We start from the raw sequence: 13,122 nt of genomic DNA, 5'->3' as shown, positions 1-13,122 counted from the left end.
CAAGGTTATGAATGTTTGAAACATGTGTTGGTATTGATTGCAAAAAAAGCTTTAAGATAGGTTTTGGTATATGTAATTGGATTGATCATTCTATTGCCCTGCAAGTTGAATTGGTTTGACACTTCATATATGTATATACTTTCATGTGGAAATGGTTATGTAATTGTGTTGTAATTGTGAATATGTATTGGTAGATATATGGATTATGTGCATCATGTTATATTGCAATTGTTATCTTGAATCATAAAAGTACCATTGAGCCTTATCGCTTAGCGTATCGTTTGTTTATTCCATGCGCAAGTTCAGCTCTTTCATTATGTGAATGGTATGTACCTCGGAATATTTTGTCAAATGATACGAATGGTCAAAAAGGGTGTATATAAGTTGTGAATATGTGAATTTAGTTTTGATCATGTATAGAAATGATGTTAATGGTTTGGAAATTATGTTTTGAGCATGTTTTGGTTGTATGGAATGGTTGATTGGGGTCTTGAGGCCAGCTAATGTTAAGTATGCTAGGTTGAATCAAGGGAAAAATGAGGAGTTTAGTGGTCTGCTATCTAAGTCACGACTTTACACCCTAAATGTTGCAACATCAGGACATCTCATCGCGACGTCCCCTATTTGAGGCTTAGTGTCAACTCTATTTTATTTTGAAAGCTTTACAATTCAGTCATCAAGTTGGGAAGCTTGTATACTATCTTCAATGTCGCGACACCAAACCTTGGAAGTCGTGACACCAACTTGGGAAGTTTTGAAAATGTTACGATTTAGTCCTCGCTTGACCCTGGGATGGTATTGAGCTTTCGTAAGCTCTTGTATGGCTTGGAAATGATTAATTATTGTGTTTGATACATGCAATACTTGAAAATCAATGTTTAATGATGGAATTGGAATATAGTTGTGTAGGAAAAATTCCGATTTGAAAATGGTTTTTTTTTGCATAGCGAAAAATTAAAAATTTGAAAATCGACCTGATTTGTGATATTTATAGCAATAAACTCTAATAGAATTCATACATGTGCTTTCGGTTTAATGAACATTTATTGTTTTTGGATTTCAATCAAACAATCTTCTCTGCTATTCTCGTACCATGAATTACTTTGAGTGTGGGCTAGTGTCACGGACTTAGAGTTTTCCCACGCGATCCGTGCGGCCTTAGGCAGTTTGTTTTCTTAAAAATGCCTAAGTCAGCCTAACTTGCAATGATAAAGGATTCAAACGCAAAAACGCCTAAGTCGGCCTAACTTGTAATGATAAAGGATTCAACAAAATTCCCTTAAGGCACCCACGAAGAACAGCAGAAGAACGAAGTAAGAACGAACGTTGAAAGATGAACGAAAGCCACAGAAAAGCAAGAACACTTGAGAGAAAAGTTTGAGTGAATACTCTCAAAATTCTTATTGATAACTTAATGAATTAAAATGAGCAAAGAGGTCTCTATTTATAGTGGAGCCTCAAAGTACATCAAAGGCTACAATTAAAAGCTGTATACAATTAGAACTCTAAGACACAATTAGAAGTTGTATACAATTAGAACTCTAAGATTACATAATCATATCTTCTTGGGTCACATCCCATATTTACCAGGCTCTTGGGATGGGCTTTTAATCTCTCCAGGCAACGGGCCAGTTTGGTTGGGCCAAATGACCTCCCTCAAATACGATGGATCGTACAAGTTTGTCATGGTTGCATGCTCCCATGCGCAACCCATGACATTCTCCCCTACTTGTTCTAGCGACGCCCTCGTCGTATCTTCCTTATGGAACTGGTCAATCTTCCCTTGGAACTGCCACAATGCCTCGGCAGGTTCCCAACTTTCTTCACTATCAGGAAGTCCCTTCCATCGAACTAAGTACTCATGCCGTGGTCGGTGGTACTTTTGTCTAATTACCCGATTTGCCTCAATGTTTTCGACTTCACGATCGTACGACACCTTTACCCCCATCGGTGCTCATTTGGACTTGCCTCGATTTGGATCCTCTTGATCCCCATGAAAGGGCTTAAGCATGCTTACATGGAAGACTGGGTGGACTTTAAGTTTTACTGGCAGCTCAAGCTTGTACGCCACCTTGCCTACTCTCTTCACAACTTTGAACAGCCCCTCATACCTTCGCACAAGACCTTTGTGCAAGCCAGTATATCGCAAAATCAAGTGTAGTTTAGCGAGGACTGAGTCACCCACTTGAAATTGCACATCCCTTCGTTTTTGATCAGCCTACTTCTTGCTACGCTTACTTGCCTTGTGTAAACAAGCTCTAGCCAAGTCATTCTTCTCTTGCCAATATTTTGCGAATCGATAGGCTGCCGGATTTGGTCCTGTATAATGGGTCACAACAGCGTTGGGTGTGAGTGGTTGTTGACCCGTCACTATTTCAAATGGACTTTGATTCGTGGCCCTACTTCGCTGCAAGTTGTATGAGAATTGGGCCACATCCAACAATTTTGGCCAATCCCTTTGTGTGGTACTTACGTAGTGTCGAAGATATGTCGCCAATAATGCATTCACTCGTTCAGTTTGCCCATCGGTTTGTGGATGCATGCTCATGGAGAAGTTCAAATCTGAGCCCATTGACTTGAACAACTCCGTCCAGAACCGGCCCGTAAATCGCCCATCTCAATCACTGATAATAAACACTGGCACTCCCCAATATTTCACCACGTGTCTAAGAAACAACTGAGCTGCTTCCTCAATAGGGCACTCCTTGGTCGCCGGAATAAATGCCGCATACTTTAAAAACCTGTCCACGACAACAAGAATACTCCCAAACCCGTCAGACTTAGGCAAACCAATAATAAATTCCATGGATAAACTCTCCCATGGCCTTTCCGGAACTGGCAAAGGTTGAAGCAAACCGGCTGGAGTCTTTAACTCAACCTTGTCTTGTTGGCATACTAGACAAGTTTTCACATAGGTTTCCACATCAGCACCCATGTTAGGCCAGTAATAACGTTCCTCCAAAAGGGCCAAAGTGCGATGCATCCCTGGGTGGCCTGTCCATTTTGAGTCATGACACTCCTTCATGACTTCCTTACGGAGTTTCCCATAATGGGGCACATAGAGGCGGTGTCCATGAGTGCATAACAGCTCCCCATCAAGCCAAAATCTTCTTGTTTTTCCCTCATTGGCAAGCTCAATCAAATTTTTGGCCGTGGGATCATGGGACAATCTCTCTCGAATGCGTTCCAACAAAGAGCCATCAGGTTGACTAATTGTTGCGAATTCCATCTTTCGACTGCGTGCATCAGCCACAATGTTGGCACTTCCTGGTTTATATTCCATTGTAAAATCAAACTCCGCTAGTAAAACCTGCCAACGAGCCTGCTTGGGAGACAACTTTTTCTGGGTTAAAAAGTAACTATTGGCAACATTATCGGTAAGGACCACGAACCAGGAACCTAATAGATAATGTCTCCATGTACGCAAGCAGTGTACTACCGCAGTCATCTCTTTCTCTTGGACCGTATATCTATGCTCCGTCTCATTAAGCTTTCTACTCTCGAAAGCAATTGGGTGCCCATCTGGCATTAGTACTCCCCAAATAGCATAATCTGATGCATCCGTGCGTACCTCATAAGGCTTTGCAAAATCCGGCAAGGCAAGTACAGGTTCCCTCGTCATTTCTTGCTTCAATTGATTAAATGCCTTCTCACATTCCGGTTTCCAATCCCATACCTTCCCCTTTTTCAACATGTCCGTCAAAGGAGTGGTAATTTTAGAGTAGCCTTCTACAAAGCGTCGATAGTAATTTGCCAACCCAAGAAAGGATCTCAACTCCGTTACCTTGGTTGGAGGCTCCCACTCCAAAATGGCTCGAACCTTGCTCTTATCCATTCGGATCTTACCATCTCCCACAATGTGGCCTAGGAATGACACCTCTTGTTGGGCGAATGAGCATTTCTCCTCCTTGAGGAACAGCTCATTTTCCCTCAAAGTTTGGAACACCTCCCTCAAGTGTCCCACGTGCTCTTCAAGAGACTTGCTATATACCACAATATCATCAAGGTAAACAACCACGAAACAATCAAGAAATGGTTGAAGTACCTTATTCATTAAGGTGCAGAATGTAGCTGGGGCATTTGTGAGTCTGAAAGGCATCACAAGGAACTCATACGAACCGTACCGTGTCACACAAGCTGTCTTTGGTTCATCTCCCTCGGCTATTCGAACTTGATGATACCCTGATCTCAGATCTAACTTGGTAAACCATCTTGCACTACCAAACTGATCAAACAAATCTGCAATAAGAGGAATATGGTATCTATTCTTCACAGTGATCTTGTTTAGAGCTCGATAATCGATGCACATTCTCAAGGACCCATCATGTTTCTTTTGGAACAACACTGGGCACCGTATGGGGATTTAGATGGTCTAATGAATCCCACATCCAAAAGTTCCTTCAATTGTTTCCGCAACTCTTCTAATTCTAACGGAGACATACGATAAGGGGCCTTTGCTGGCGGCACCACATTAGACACTAACTCGATTTTGTGGTCCACCTCCCTCTTGGGTGGAAAACTTTTAGGCAACTGAGTAGGCATTACATCTCAAAATGATTGTACCAATTGACCCACTTCTTTCGGGGTCTCACTAACAGACTCAGCGGTCTCTTCGATCTTTAAGGTTGCTAAATAGGAGACTTCATTTCTCCGCACACCTTTAGCAAACTGAATTACTGACAGTGTTTTTCCCTCAAAGCTTCTTTTCCTTGTCACTTTCACCATGCATTGATGTTTTGCGTCCGAAATCACTATGTAATTGCTCGACGGGGCAATAAAAGCATTAACCTAACCTAGAAAGCTTAGTCCAACCACAAAATCATAATCATCAAGTGGTATTACCTTAATGGATACCTTCCCAGACCATTTGCCGAGCTGAAGATCCACTCCCTTTGCAACCCCCTGATTGGAATGCTTTCTGCGTTTACTGTTTTGATCCGACCCACTTCATTATCTACCTTGAGGCCCATTTTATAAGCAGCCTCCTCGGACATGAACAAATCAGAAGTGCCTGTGTCAACGAGCGCATTCAATTTTCTGCCAGCCACAATGATGTCTACGAACATCAAGCTATGGCTCATTCTATCTTCGACACCCCCTAGTATCGAACCAAGATTGTTATCCTCCATATCGGACTCCCCCTTTGCTTCCATAGCCCTGAGAGCGGCCTTATTTGGGCAGTCCTTGATCATATGTGGACCATCACAGTGAAAGCAACTTATAGGCCGACTCTTTTTCTTGTCCCAAGGCTTCTTACCATTGCCGTTCCTAGTGGGCCTTTCTTTATCTCCCCCACTATTACCCTTTTGATTAAATTTGGGCTTAGAAGAATTGGGATTGTCTTTCTTCCCACCAAATTCAGCAAGCAATTCTGCTACGGACATTGCCTTGGTGAGTTCTTGAACTCCTCGGCGTTGCAACTCTTGCTTCGCCCACGGATTTAATCCGTCCATGAAAGAAACGAATGCCTCTTTCTCCCTGATATCTGAGATTTGGAGCATAAGTTCGCTAAACTCCTGCACATACTCCTTCACAGTGCCTTGTTGCGCAAGCCGACGTAACTTTGCCCGTGCTTCATCCTTAGCATACTCTGGGTAAAACTGTGCTTTGAACTCACATCGAAACTCCTCCCATGTTCCGATTTTGGTCCCACCACGTCTCACATCAGTGGACCTACGACGCCACCAGAACAAAGCAACGTCGAACAAATACATCGCAGCAGTAGTTACCTTAGTGACATCCTCCATGATGCATTTGGCACAAAAGTATTGCTCGATTCCCCACAAAAAGTTGTCCACATCTCTTGCAGACCTTGTTCCCTTGAACTCCTTGGGCTTGGGTGTGACGACAGCTAACCCACCATTGCCCAAAACAACCTTGTAGATTGTGAGTTCACCTTTGAGCTCCGCAATCTCCCCTTTCAAGGCCGCCACCATAGCCTCAATGGCATCATCTCTACCAGTCAACTGTTCCACATTATCCGTCACATACACTTTGAGCTGCTACTGCATGGACTGCAATCCATCATGGAGCCTATCATCGACATTATCAATCCTCTCCTTGATATCCCCTACGGAATTCTCGAGAATACAGACACGATCCTCTAAAGCTGACAATATGTCCCTTGAGCCACTAGCTTTCCTAGCCCTCCCACGGGTCTCCATTCCCTCAATGTTCCCAGTAAATTCTTCGACATCTTTCAATGGTGGCTTCGAACCTTAGCTCCGATACCAACTCTCACGGACTTAGAGTTTTCCCACGTGATTCGTGCGGCCTTAGGCAGTTTCTTTACTTACAAACGCCTAAGTTAGCCTAACTCGCAATGATAAAGGATTCAAAATGCCTAATTCGGCCTAACTTGCAACGATAAAGGATTCAACAGAATTCCCTCAAGGCACCCACGAAGAACAGCAGAAGAACGAAGTAAGAACGAACGTTGAAAGATGAACGAAAGCCACAGAAAAGCAAGAACACTTGAGAGAAAAGTTTGAGTGAATACTCTCAAAATTCTTATTGATAACTTAATGAATTACAATGAGCAAAGAGGTCTCTATTTATAGTGGAGTCTCAAAGTACATCAAAGGCTACAATTAAAAGCTGTATACAATTAGAACTCTAAGACACAATTAGAAGCTGTATACAATTAGAACTCTAAGATTACATAATCATATCTTCTTGGGTCACGTCCCATATTTACCAGGCTCTTGGGATGGGCTTTTAATCTCTCCAGGCAACGGGCCAATTTTGTTGGGCCAAATGACCTCCCTCAAATACGATGGGTCGTACAAGTTTGTCATGGTTGCGTGCTCCCATGCGCAACCCATGACACTAGAACTAATTGAGTCGAAACACAAAACTAGATCAAAGTTTTCTTTATTTTATTTGGGGTGAAAATGAAAATTTTCTCTAATTCAATAGAAACCAGTAGAATTGTTATTCTGAAAAATATATTTGGTAGTTGAGAATAAATTGTCTTTATTTTTCGACAGAGAAACAATCTCTTAAAGTTGTGTTAATAGCTCTATCGGTGCCATATATTTTTAGGAAGAGAAGGTAGAACCCTTGTTGAGTTGTGGTGATATATTTCAAATAAAAAAACAACTTTCTACTTAGAGTAAGAGTGGGGTGGACGACACAACCTAATATTCCTACTAGGGCTTTCACCCCCTTCATGTTATATGAGGGGATGAGAGGTTTTGGTACTCTTTCACATTAGGTCCAATTACGAGTACATTTTGGACCTTTCGACCTAGTACTTTGTAATATGATCTAACCTAATTCAGATATTTTGTTTCCCAAAATAAAATTTAATATTTTGTATTAAACAATTTTATCTTCCCTATTTTACCCATAATAAAAATTTAACGATTTTACCCACGGTAAAATTTTTGATAATTTTACCCCTATAAAATTTCAAGAAGATATGTTCAATATTTCACAACTCAACATGTTCACTGTGACCGAATGATTTATCTTTATTTCCGGGCTTCAAGATAGCTCAAAAACATAAACTCATTCTTCCGATCACTTTTAAGTAATCTATATAGAATTGCAAATGAATCATTTCGATTTTCATTTTCATTTTTGGAAACCTACTTTCATTTCCAAATGATTCCATTTTTCCATTTTGGAAAAAAACCATTATCATTCCTGAATGTTTTCCATTTCTTTTTCCTATTCATTATGTTCATTTCTATTCAAACTCGCAATTCATTTTTGGTTTCAACGAACTAGCGGAGGGACTGATTGGACATATGTAATTAGGGCTTAAATGATTTATAATTAAGTTTCAGCTTTTCTCCTATTAATTATAAGATCATTTAGTCACGAAGTCATTCCATTATAGTATAGTGATTGAACTCTCCCGAATGACATACCATTACGAAAGCAACTACTCAGTGCTCGTCCAATAACCTTGTCATAAGTGTGTTACCCTCAAAGGATATCATTGATCTCTTAGGGGTGAAATTTGTTCTCCCAATATGATCCTATTTTATCTCATGCTAATCGTTACATATTCTTTTATGAAAATTCAATTACTATCAAATAATAATTAAGTTGTTCATCACAAAGACGAAAAACCCATGGTCGTGTTTGCTTTTTATTAACCATGTAATGCCAATGAGAGGATATCATTTACCCATGTCTCGAGCCATGAATTCCACTATTGTGAATGACGCTACATCAAAATTCGTAAACCCAACACACCAGATTTTCATTCGTTATCTATTCAAACTCAGGCTTTTACTTACACCAAAGTGTACAAGTCACGCATATATAATCGACCATCCACTCAAGATTTAGGCATGCCACTGTGAATGTCAAAAGAGAATAAATCTACAAACGGATTCAAGATCTATTCTACTTGGGTCCTGTCCGATGTACTATCAATCTAGTTAGTCATATCTATGTCTCTATCTTTTGGATTCATCCGCTCTGATGCCTAAGACAAGGCATCTCCATAATTGGACTTGATAGATGACATATTAGTCTTTCAATCGATTTGCTCATTTCCAATTAGATTAAGGACATGTTTAAGTTCGTCTACTAATACAAGCTATCTTTTTGTATTATGATCTGACATGAAATACTCTTAGTATTAGTTAAACATTAGACAACAAATGAGCAATATTTATTTCCATTTTGCTTTGCATGCAAAAATAATTTGAGGACAATAATACAAAGTATACTAATTGTAATCAATAAATTTATTTTATTAATTAATCTATTCAAAAAAATTACAAGTTCACAAACGAACATACTACATTCAAGGCACCGGATCCAATAGTCCCCACTTGCCCTAGTGAAGTAGATTAATCATATTCTACATTCCTATGCTCTCCACGTGTTTTTTAAAACTCCTAGCTAGTAGAGTCTTGGTAAATGAATCCGCAAATTTTTCCTCAGATGCGACCTTAACTACATCTATGATTTCGTTCGTGAGTGCCCCCTTATGACATGATACTTTCAATCGATATGTTTCGTCCTCTTGTGGTTTCTCATATCCTTGGTATTAGCTATTGCCGTATCGTTATCATAATATAGTGTGATAGCTTTTCCCATACTAGGAATGACTTCAAGATATGTGAGGAACTTTGGAAGCCATATTGTTTCTTTGGTAGCATTAGAAGCAAAAAATATTTGACCTCTATAGTGGAGTCAGCAGTACAAGTCTACTTTACACTTCTCCACACAATAGACTCACAGCCTAAGACAAAAACACAACCCAATGTCGATTTCCTTGAATCTCAACAAGTTTGGACGTCAGAACCAATATATCAGATAGGAGTAAGATCTCCTCCAAAGTACACAAGCATAAAATCACTAGTTCTCTGTAAATACTTGAGTATATGCTTTACTGTTTGCCAGTGTTTTGGCCCTGGATTTGCCTAATCCCAACTCATTAACCCACTGCAAAGCAGATATATGGGCATGTGCATAGCATAACATACATGAGACTTTCTACTTCCGAAGCATAAAGAACCTTTATTATGTTATTTGTTTCTTCTGTTGTCTTAGGACAGTCCTCTAAAGAGAGATAAAATCTTGATATGGAGGGTTGATTTCACTTCTTCGAATCGGTCACTGAATACGCTCCAAAGGATTTGAATGTGCAGAAAAAATTAGCTTCTCCAAGTTCATCATCTAAACTATTGGATTAGCCACAATTTAACCGATGAAAATGTCCCTACAACATTCCCAATAAGTAAAATGTCATCGACATATAGAACAAGAAAAACCACATTTCCATCCACTAAATGTTTGTAAACACAAGGTTCATCTACGTTTTGCTCAAATTCAAAAGTCTTGATCACTTGATCAAATCTTTGATTCCAAGAGCGGGATGCATGCATAAGTTTATATATGGATCTAAGTAGTTTGAAAATTTATGCTCGTTTCCTTTCGTTATATATCCGGTGGGTTGCATCATATAGATGGTCTTTTTAAGATAGCAGTTCAAAAACGCTGTTTTGGAATCCATTTGCCAAATCTCGCAATCAAGAGCCACTGTAATGGATACAATATGCAGATTGACTTGAGCATGACAACTGGAGAGAAGGTTTCTTATCGATACATTCTTACTAAATATAACCTTTTGCTATAAGTTTGTCCTTATAAGTTTCCATTTTCCCATCTTCATTTCTTTTTCTCTTGTAGATCCACTTACACCCTATGGGTTCTATCCTTTCCGGTAAGTCTAGAACTTCCCACACTGAGTTGGAATACATAGAGTGCATCTAAAATTTCATAGCTATTTCCTAGACTTTGGAATCAACAATCTGCATCACTTCATCATATAAAAGTGGGTCATCATCTTCCTATCCGGCAGACTCAATGTTAAAAACTCTTCTGCAAGATTGGAAGAACCCAGGCCTACAAGAGACCCTCCCACTGTGGCGAATACCAGTAAGTTGGTACTTAACAATGGAGTCTTGACTAGCTATTGAAAACCTTCCTTGTCTTTTCTAATAAAGAACAAATAACTTAAGAGCCTACTCACAATGTGCTAGCAAGGAATATAGAAGAAAAATGGTTTCCTACCTATAATCATGACTTATGTAGACAATCTTTTCTACTGAACACAACAAGTACCACTAATCAGCTTAGTAAGTTGTGAAATGTTGCTTGTACACTAAAACAAACCAACTAAACAAGTCATCCAACTACCTAAACACATCAAGCTGTCATCTATACTACTATAGTTCAATTCCAACTAGGTCTCAACTAAAATCTAACAATACTTACTGAGCTATTATTTTCACGCTAAAATATGGAAAACAAGTCTATCGATCTGTGAACTAACAAGTTCACCAAAAGTATCTAAGATTGGTAGATTGTCTCACAAAAGAGTCCAAAAAACCCTAAAGTCCACCAAATGGCGATGAGGCATTCCTGATTTTTGGCATACTACCAAATCCATGCAATACACCATTCAAGCATTTAATGGGAAAATCACTAGTCTATCCATTTTTATACCCTTGGCTTAATCGACTATATGTCAAATGGTATATCAATATGGTCTACGCCAAACGGGCTGTTACAAATCTCCCCCACTTAGAAATTTTTTCCTCAAAATTCTTACCTACGAATAGCTCAGAATATTACTATTTAATCAAACTCTCTCTCTCCCAGGTGACTTCCTCCGTATTGTGGTTCTTCCATAATAATTTTACCAGAGGAATTCTTTTATTTCTCAATTGTTTCACTTCTCTTTCCAAAATACGAACATACTCTTCTTCATAAGATAAGTTGAGTTCCACCTCTAGTGCTTCTATTTACACCTCATGGTCTGGATTCAATTGATATCTCCTCAGTATGGATACGCGAAATACATTATGAATATTTGATAGTTCCAAAGCTAGTGCCAATCTACACGCCATTAGACCAACTTACTCCAAAACCTCGTATGGTCCTATTAAATGCAGGCTCAACTTTCCTTTCAGTCAAAACCTTATAACATTTTTATAGGGAGAAAATTTCAAAAATACATTGTCTCCTGCTTCAAACGAAATATCCTTCCTTTCCTTATTGGTGTAAGCCATCTGTCGATCTTGAATGGCCTTTAAATGGGTTCGAATGATTGAAATTTCCTATTCTGTTTCCTGTACCAAGTCAAGACCAATTATCTTTCTCTCACGGAGTTCCAACCAACAGGTAGGTGATCTGCACATTCTTCCATATAATGCTTTGAAAGACGACATTCCCAGGTTGGCATAATGACTGTTGTTGTAAGCAAATTTTGCCAAAGGAAGGTATTTTTCCCATTTCAATCCAAAATCTATTACACAACTTTTGAGCAAGTCTTTAAGAACGTAAGTTACTTTTTTTGATTGCTCATCTGTCTGAGGATGGAAGGTAGTACTGAACTATAACTTGGTTCCTAAGGATTCTTGCAACTATTTCCAAAACCTTGATGTGAACCTTGGATCTCGATCTGACACTATGGATGGTGGTATAATATGGAGGCTTACTGTAACACCCTGACCCATCTCCATTGTCAAATTAGGGATACAGAGTATTACATTACAATACGAAACATTAAAATTTAAATAGAAATAATTATTCAACTTAAATACTACCATTCAAATACACATTTCATTTATAGAATAAGTGCACTTATGGGCTTTAAACCGAGCCTATGTCGCCCTAAAAATAGCTTAAGAATTTAGGGACCATTTTGAAACAAAACAAAAAATTTTGAATGTAACACCCCTAACCCGTATTCATCGCCAGAATAGGGTTATAAAGCATTACCAAAGTTTATGTTCCGAAACTATCAACATTTAAAACATTTAATTCACAACATCAATCAATGCAAAACCAAATAATGACATACATATTGTCTCTTTTACAAGCCCTCGAGGCCCTAAAAACACATTAGAAACAACTTGGGATTAAATCAGAATCATATGAAATTTTTCAGGAAAAGGTGAAAATTTTCAAAACTGCAGGGGTCACATTGTCGTGTGACTCACATGGTTGAATGACACTCCCGTGTCTCAGGTCGTGTGGACATTTGAAGCATGGGCACACGGTTGTGTCCCAGCCTGTGTCTGTGCCCGTGTAACTCTCTAACTTGGGTCACACGGCCAAGCCACACGTCCGTGTGCCAGGCCATTTAACTCTTGAAATGTAACCTTAAAAAAACCTACAGGGGACACACGGCCGTGTCGCCTGGTCGTGTTTCACACATGGTCGAGACACACGCCTGTGTCTCTACCGTGTGGACGAAAAATAGGCCATTTCCAAGCCATTTTTCTCACCCATTCATGCACACACCTATAACCAATTTACCATATGAAATAAATCAACCCAAAGTGCACCAAACCATGCAACAACAAGCTATCCAAATAGGTACATATTCATACAACCAATATGCCTAAAAGGCACCTCAATCACAACAGTTAAACATGTATAATTAAATGCTTAGTTTAGACAAAACTTACCATTTTGTACACATATCAAATCCACACTCATATATACCTAATTTACCATTTAACATTTAGCATCATAAGCCATAAATACCAACTACATTTTTAATACCAAAATAACCATGTTCAACTTCCATCATCTAAGCATCATAAAGACTATAAAGTCATCCATCAAAAGGCTACATATATA

This window comes from Gossypium raimondii, chromosome 7, assembly GCF_025698545.1.
Source record: "Gossypium raimondii isolate GPD5lz chromosome 7, ASM2569854v1, whole genome shotgun sequence".
Lineage (NCBI taxonomy): Eukaryota > Viridiplantae > Streptophyta > Magnoliopsida > Malvales > Malvaceae > Gossypium > Gossypium raimondii.
This window is presented reverse-complemented; position numbering follows the sequence as displayed.